Here is a 9,170-nt window from a genome sequence, read left to right as displayed (position 1 = left end):
TACAACTAAGGATATTAAAAGGAAGTCACATCAAGGCTGGTATGAGGGGCCAAGATGAAGAAGGCTGGACCCAAACTTGTCTGTGATGAACAAAATTGGGAGGACTATCTTGGCTGCAGATGTCCCCCCTGAAGAATGAGGAGTCTCAGCCCCATACCAGTCCCCCAAGCCCAGAGTTCCAGTGCCAGAAAAAGAAGTCCTCATAACTTCTATCTGTAAAAACCATCAAAAATTGTGGCTGAGTGAGACAGAGGGCTTCTAGAGTCCCAGGTGTTCCTCTTCACTGGCTCATATATGGACTTACTTGGCACTTGCTCTGAGCTCCACCACTAGGGCAGTAGCTCAAAAGGCACCAGGGACATACAAGGGGGAACTGAATTGTTTGGCATCAGGGAGAGAGGTGGAGGGGTGGCTTTTTCCCAGACAGAGGTGCTGGCAGAGGCCATTGTTCCTTTGCTGAACTCTCCTGCTACAGAGCCAGCAGGTGGGTGCCATATCTGAGACTCCATCAACCTGGCTTACATTGTTTGCCCCATCATGGTGATTCCCTGAGACCGCACTCCCCCAACTTCCAGGCCCACCCAAGGCATTTTCAGTGTTTTTTTTTCCATACAAATGGCCTTTTTTGGCTCATGCTTCAGATTTTCCTAAAATCCCTGAAAGGCCCACAAACCCCAAACAAGAAACATCTGACCTCAATGTGCCCAGTACCTCTCACTAAGCAGACCCAAGCCCAGCACTAGCAGCGGCTGGCCTTGGTTCATAGCTTGGCATCTCCCAGGCACCTCCAAGCCCCGCCCAAGAGTCAACCGTCTGCAGATCACTTTGTAGCTCATTCCATGTGGCCCAAGACACAATGCAAGTGGAAGCTGACCTTAACCTGCACCTTCCAGTGGGGCCCCAGAGCCAGCTGCAGGCCATGTCAAGACACCACCGAACCACCTCGACAAGTGACACACTCAAGGGGTAACTCATCAGGCACCAGAGTCCTGCTGAAGTAAGTCCTGCTCCATGGGGTGGGCTCTTGCACAGCTGATCCTCCACAGTAGTCAAAGCCAGTCTTTGAAGCTGATCAGGCTGGGCATTAATCCCTTCCATTGACATGCACACAGCATTCAAGGCTCAACTACAATAGGAGGGTATACAAAGCCTACACAGGCTGGGGTGGTACCTGAAGTGCCCAGCTCAGGTGATCGGAGAGCCTGCACCACTGGGTCCTAAAGGGCACCTACTTCTTAAAGCCACTCTACCAAGCCTGGGAGACATAGAAGCTCTGCTTAATACATAGAAACAAACACAGGGAGGCAGCCAAAATGAGGAGATGAAGAAACATGTTCCAAATGAAAGAGCAGAACAAAACTCCAGAAAAGAACTAAACAAAATGAAGATAAGCAATTTCCTAGATGCAGTGTCCAAAACGCTGGTTATAAAGATGCTCAATGAACTCAGGGGAAGAGCAGATGAACTCAATGAGAACAACAAAGAGATTGTAAACTTAAAAACGAAACTAGAAAACATAAAAAAGAACCAGTCAGAAATGAATAATACATTAAGTGAAATGAAGAATATATTACAGACTTGCAGCCAAGATGGAGGCATAGGTAGACATGCTTTGTCTCCTTGCACAACAATAAGAAGGATCACAACTAACCTCAATACAAAAAACACTCAAAACTGTCAGAAAATCGAACTGTATGGAAGTCCAACAGCCAAGGATTTAAAGAAACCATATTCACCCAGACGAGTAGGAGGGGTGGAGACAGGGAGCCAGGATGGAGAGGATGTGATATGGTAGCAGCAAGGTGGTGATGGCGAGGTGGCAGTGGCAGGTGGAATGGGGGCTTCCACATTCACATGGGGTGGATAAAGATTGGAAAGGATACCTTGGTAGCAAATGATCCCAGCCACAGGCCAGGCTGTGCATCCCACGGTTCAAGCTCTGGGGAAAAAAAGCCTCATAACTTATGGCTGCAAAATCCAGTGGGAGTTAGGGTAGTGGAAGAAACTGCTGGTTACATGGGAGATTCTGTTTAAAGGGTCCACATGGATCCAGAACATCTGCAAACCCATCCACTCAGGGAACCACGACCTGGACAACAGCTACAGAGGTTCCAGTCACATAAAGAAAGAGGGTGAAGTGACTGGAAATGGGGACAGTGCTGAGCAAGCCTCAAGCAGCCAGACAGTGGCATTGTCCCCTCTTCGACCCTTCTCCCACATACAGGGCAACAAAGTGATAAAGGTTGCCCCACTCTGGTGAATACCTAAAGCTCTGCCCCATATAACATAACAGGTGCACTAAGACAGGAAGTCAAAGCAGTTCTACTTAATACACAGAAACAAACACAGGCAGGCTGCCAAGTAGAGGAGACAAAGACATATGGCCCAAATGAAAAAACAGAAAAGACAATGGTTTGATCTCCAAAAGAGATAAAGAACTCACATGACTCCACACCAGGAAAACAAACAACCCAATTAAAAACTGGGCAAAGGACCTGAACAGACACTTCTCCAAGGAGGACATACAGAGGGTCCAGAGATATATGAAAGGGTGCTCAGCATCACGAGCCATCAGAGAGATGCCAATTAAAACCACAATGAGATACCACTTCACATCGGTTAGAATGGTCATCATAAACAAATTAACAAACAACAAGTGCTGTCAAGGTTGTGGAAAAAAAGGAACCCTAGTGCAGTGTTGGTGGGAATGCAGACTGGTGCAGCCACCTTGGAAAACACTATGGAATTTCCTCAAACTAAAGGTGGAACTGCCTTTTGACCCAGCAATTCCACTGCTGAGATTATACCTTAAGAATCCTGAAACACCAATTTGAAAGAACATATGTACCCCAAAGTTCATAGCAGCACAATTTACAGTAGACAAGTGCTGGAAGGAACCTGAGTACCCATCATAAAATGAGCAAATAAAAAAATCTACGGTATATTTACACAATGGAATACTTCACAGCAGAAAGAAAGAAGGAGCTTCTACTCTTCGTGACAGCATGGTTGGATATGGAGAGCATTATTCTAAGTGAAATAAGCCAGGGTGAAAGACAAATACCATATGATCTCACCTATAAGTGGAACCTAATCAACAAAATAGACAAGCTACCAAACTATAACTAGAGACGTGGAAATAAAGAACAAACTGACAGGAACCAGAGGGGACGGGGGAGAGGAATAATGGGGGAAAATAAGGTAAGGTTCATCAAGGAACATGTATAAAGGACACATGGACAAAGCCAAAGGGAATTGGTTTGAGGATGGGAGGCAGGTATGGGTGAGGCAGGGGGAAAGTGGTGTGGGAAAACAGGGACAACTGTACTTGAACAACAATTAAAAAAAGAACAGAGCAGAAAAAAACAGAAAAAGAACTAAGCACAACAGAGATGGTCAACTAATCATATGCAGAGTTCAAAACACTGGTGATAAGAAACTCAGGGAGAGGGGCAAGATGGCGGAGGAGTGAATGAAAGTCACACTGACCTCCTCCCAGTACCAATTTGGAATTACAGCTAAATTGTGGAGGAGGCACCCAGAACAAACAATGGAACAATAACGAGAGAGAAGACTTACAACCTCAGAGAGACAAAAGAATCAGTTTTGGCACAAACTGACTGTAAGAAGTGTGGTGAAGACTCCAGAAAGCTGGGTGTATGGCTCACGTGCAGCAGTGCCAGAGAGATATTTAAACAGCCAGTTGGATCCCCCTAAGCAGAGCAGGGTCTAAACCATAAGTGGGGATCCCCAGCATACAGTACCAGAGCCCAAACGGTACACAGATAATAGCCAGCTGCAAAAAGTGGCAGGGTTGCTCTCTGCCAGAGATGGTTGGCTGAAGATGCAAAGAGCCTTTTAAAGGGCCAATGGATAAATTTTTATTTGTAGCCTATTACTCTGGGCTCCAGCAAAAGCAGGGGCAGAGTAGACTACAGACAATTGAGGAGAGAATGTGGACGGAGACTTTGAGGAGAGAACTGAGGGAGTAGCTGGCAAGATCCCAGTGCTGAGTGATACCCTGTGTGGCAGTAGTCATCTTGCCCAGGCAGACCACTCCACTGAGCAACAGCAGCGTGAGAGGAAACAATAGCCCCAACCCCAGGAGGGACTCTGTGCCACCCTGTGAGGCCTCAGCCTGACTGCTGAGTGCAGAGTGACTAGATCAACAACTGAACGAGACAGCCACAGAGAGTAGATTCCTGGAAGTCTCAAACAGACTGTCTAAGGTCAGATGGGGTCAACATCTGACGTCATCAGAGGCAGATTCTGAAAGAAAAAACAGTGGTAAATACTAGAGGCTACCAAGATGAAATCCACTGTGGTCTTCTCCATGATTTGCAATATTTTCTTTACTACATAGCTTTTTAACATCCATTTTAGATCCATCAAGTTTGTGCATATGAAGTCATTAGATTTTATACTAATAGTTTATTTCTCTCCTTTCTTATAATGGTCCTAATCTCATTATAGCCTTAGTAATGCTGGCTCATTTGCTGTTGATAGTGGGATCGCAGGGGGGGAGTTATTTTGGCAGATGTGGGTTTGTTTCCTGGGTTTTGTGGTTTTGTTCTGTCAGTCCCTGAACAAAAACACACAAGATGTGGTGGGCACAGTGACCCTCAGTCAACCAGCTGGAGGGTACGACCCACCAAAGAACAACCAAAAAACAATCAAAACCCAATTACTTCCAGAGAGCTGACATAAATGGCAGAAAAGGCATCCAAATACAAGCAAGTTCAGGATATCCAGAAGACTGCACCACTGAATCTCACAGGTCTCCTACCATAGAAGTTCACACCACAAAGTCAGGAAGTCAAGACAGATCAATTTAAAAAGCGAAGAAGAAGGAAGAAGAAGAAGAAGAAGAAGAAGAAGAAGAAGAAGAAGAAGAAGAAGAAGAAGAAGAAGAAGAAGGAGGAGGAGGAGGAGGAGGAGGAGGAGGAGGAGGAGGAGGAGGAGGAGGAGGAGGAGGAGGAGGAGGAGGAGGAGGAGGAGGAGGAGGAGGAAGAAGAAGAAGAAGAAGAAGAAGAAGAAGAAGAAGAAGAAGAAGAAGAAGAAGGAGAAGAAGGAGAAGGAGGAGGAGGAGGAGGAAGAGGAAGGGGAAGAGGTAGGGGGAGAAGAGGAGGAGGAGGAGAGGAAGAAGAAGGAGGAGGAGGAGGAGGAAGAAGAGGAAGAGGAAGGGGAAGAGGTAGGGGGAGAAGAGGAGGAGGAGGAGAAGAAGAAGAAGGAGAAGGAGAAAAGAAGAAGAAGGAGAAGGAAAAGAAAGGTCTCACAAATAATGGGAAGACAAAGAAACACCCCCCAGTCAAAAAGAAAGAAGGAATCTCCACAAAGAGAACAAAATGAAATAGAGGCAAGAAAACTGTCAGATATTGAATTCAAAACAATGATTCTAAGGAAGATCAATGAGCTCAGTGAGCTCAGAGACAATTACCAAAAACCAGAGGGAAACTATGAGGAACTTATTGTACACTATATCCGCATGAAAAAGAACATAGAAACTATCAACAAGAGCCAAGAGGAAATGAAGAACACAATCTCTGAATTGAAGAACACAGTAGAAGGAATCCAAAGCAGGCTGGACGAAGCAGAGGATCAAATTATGACCTGGAGAACAAGGTAGAAAAAAGCTCCCAGAAAGAGCAAGAAAATGAAAAAAAGACTCAAAAAAATGAAGAGGAGTTGAGGGAAATGCAGGACAACCTGAAATGTAATAATATCCATACAATAAGGACACCAGAAGGAGAAGAAGAGCAAAGGATAGAGAACATGTCTGTAAAAGTAATGATGGAAAACTTCCCTAATTTGAAGAGAGTAAAGGTCACACAAGTCCAAGAATCACAGGGGTCCTATTCAAGAGGAACCCATGGGGGTCCACTCCAAGATGCATCATAATTAAAATGGCATATATGAAGGACAAAGAGAATCTTAAAGACAGCAAGGGAAAAAAGGGTAGTAATATACAAGGGATCTCTGATACAGCTATCAGCTGAACTCTCAACAGAAACAATAGAAGCCAGAAGGGAATGGGAAGAAACATTTGAAGTAATGAAAAGAAAGGCCTGCAACCAAGACACCTCTACCCAGTTAAGCTCTCAATTAAAATGGGAGGTGAGATAAAGACTTTCCCAGACAAAAGAAGGCTAGAGGAATACACCTCCACAAAGCCAGCACTACAAGATATGGTAAAGGGACTGCTTTAAGCAGACAAAGAAAAAGAGTGAGAAAGAGAGGAACACAGGTACAAAGAGAAAAAATGAATAAGTACCTATCAATAATATCTTTAAATGTAAATGAATTAAATGCTCCAATCAAGAGACATAGGGTGGCTAAATGGATTAGAAAACATGACCTGCACATATGCTGCCTACAAGAGATGCACCTCAGAACAAAGGACTTACAGAGACAGAAAATAAAAGGGTAGACAAATATATTTCAAGCAAAGGGACAGGAAAAAAAAGCTGGGGTAGCAATTATTATATCAGACAAAATAGAATTCAAAACAAAGGCCATAAAAAGAGACACAGAAGGACACTTCATAATACTCAAAGGAAGAATCCATCAAGAAGATATAAACATTGTAAACATATATGCACCCAACATAGGAGCACCCAAATATATAAGAAAAATCTTGTAGGACTTCAAGAAAGATATAGACAGCAACAAACTGATAGTAGGGGATTCTAACAACCCACTGTCAAAAATTGATAGATCTTCCAAACAAAACATCAACAAGGATATTGTGGAACTGAATGATGCATTAGATCAAATGGATTTAACCAACATATATAGAATCTTTCATCTCAAAGAAGCAAAATACACATTCTTTTCAAATGCATATAAAACATTTTCAAATACAGACGACATGATAGGACACAAAAGAAGCCTTAACAAATTCAAAAAAATTAAAATCATAACAAGCATTTTCTCGGACCACAAGGGCTTGAAACTAGAAACCAACCTCAAGAACAAAACTCAGAAACACTCAGATTCATAGAGTCTTAATAAGATACTATTAAACAATGAATGGGTCAATAATGAGATCAAAGAAGAAATCAAAAGTTTATGGAAACAAGTGAAAAGGAACACACAATAGTCCAAAACCTATGGGACACAAGGAAGCCAGTCCTGAGAGGGAAGTTCATAGCAGTACAGGCCTACCTAAAAAATATAGAAACATTTCAAATAAATGACCTAACCCTACAGCTTCAAGAACTGGAGAGACAACAACAAACAAAGCCCAGAGCGAGTAGAAGGAAGGAAATAATCAAGATCAGAGCAGAACTGAAAGACATAGAGACTAAAAGAACAATTGAAAGGATCAAAAAATCCAGGAGCTAGTTCTTTGAAAAGATGTACAAAATCGACAAGCCTTTAAGCAGTCTCATAAAGAAAAAAAGGGAGAGGACCCAAATAAATAATAACAGAAATAAAAGAGGAAAAATTACAATTGATACCACAGAGATACAAAGGATTGTAATGAATTACTATGAACCATTATATGGCAAGAAATTTGAAAACCTGGGTGAAATGGACAAATTTCTTGAGAAATGTAACCTTTCAACACTGAATGACTAACAGCCGGTGAAATTGAAGCAGTAATCAAAAAACTCCCAGCACACAAAAGCCCTGGACCAGACAGTTTCACAGGAGAATTTTACAAAACATTTAAGGAAGAGCTAACCCCTGTCCTTCTCAGACTATTCCAAAAAATCCAAAAATAGGGAAGACTCCCAAACTCTTTTTCTGAGGACAGCATCATCCTAATCCCAAAACCAGATAAAGACACAACAAAGAAAGAAAACTACAGGCCAATATCACTGATGAACATAGACACTAAAATCCTCAACAAACTATTGGCAAACCACATCCAGCAATACATTAAAAAGATCATCCACCATGATCAAGTGGAATCCATTCCAAGGATGTAAGGATGTTTCAATCATAAATCAATAAACATAATACATCACATAAACAAAAGGAAAGACAAAAATCACATGATCATATCGATAGATGCAGAAAAAGCATTTGATAAGGTACAGCATCCATTTATGATAAAAAACACTCAGCAAAGTGGGAGTAAAGGGGGCATACCTCAACATCTTAAAGGCCATATATGAAAAACCTACAGCCAACATCATACTCAATGGGTAAAAACTAAAAGCTTTCCCACTACGATCGGGAGCAAGACAAGGTTATCCACTTTCAGCACTTCTATTCAACATAGTATTGGAAGTCCTAGCCACAGTGATTGTAGAAGAAAAAGAAATAAAAGGCATCCAAACTGGAAAGGAGGAAGTAAAACTGTCATTGTTTGCATATGACATGATAGTGTACATAGAAATCCCTAAAGACTCCACCAAAAAAACTACTCGACCTAATAAGTGAATTTGGCAAAACAGTGGGATACAAAGTCAATATTCAGAAATCAAAGGCATTTTTGTACACCAACAATGAAATGTCAGAATCAGAAATCAGGAAAAAAAAATCCCATTTGCTATAGCAACATGGAAAATAAAGTACCTAGGAATACACTTAACCAAGGAAGTAAAAGACCTGTACTCAAGAAACTACACAACACTGAAGAAAGAAACTAAGGAAGACACAAATAAATGGAAGTTTATACCATGTTCATGAATTGGAAAAATTAACATCATCGAAATGTCCTTAATCCCCTAAGCAATTTATACATTCAATGCAATCCCTATTAAAATACCAATGATGTATTTCACAGATACAAAATAAACATTTCAAAAATTTATATGGGACCACAAACAACTCCAAATAGCTGCAGCAATTTTGAGAAAGAAGAGCAAAGTAGAAGGGATCACAATACCTGACATCAAACTATATTACAAGGCCACTGTAATCAAAACAGACTTATATTGGCATAAGAACAGACACATGGATCAATGGAACAGAATGGAGAGCCCAGAAATAAACCCACGTCTCCATGCTCAGTTAATATTCAACAATGGGGGCAGAAGCATAAAATGCAGTAAAAATAGCTTCTTCTACAAATAGTGTTGGGAGAGCTGGACAGCTACATGCAAAAAATTGAAATTTGACCACCAACCTACACCATACACAAAAATAAACTCAAGATGGATAAAAGACTTAAACATAAGTCATGACACCAGCAACACTGAAAGGAAAAAGAAACCAAC

The sequence above is a fragment of the Pteronotus mesoamericanus genome, unplaced genomic scaffold (genome assembly GCF_021234165.1).
Source record: "Pteronotus mesoamericanus isolate MK-2021 breed Mesoamerican mustached bat unplaced genomic scaffold, CSHL_Meso_final contig_173, whole genome shotgun sequence".
NCBI classification, from domain to species: domain Eukaryota; kingdom Metazoa; phylum Chordata; class Mammalia; order Chiroptera; family Mormoopidae; genus Pteronotus; species Pteronotus mesoamericanus.
This window is presented reverse-complemented; position numbering follows the sequence as displayed.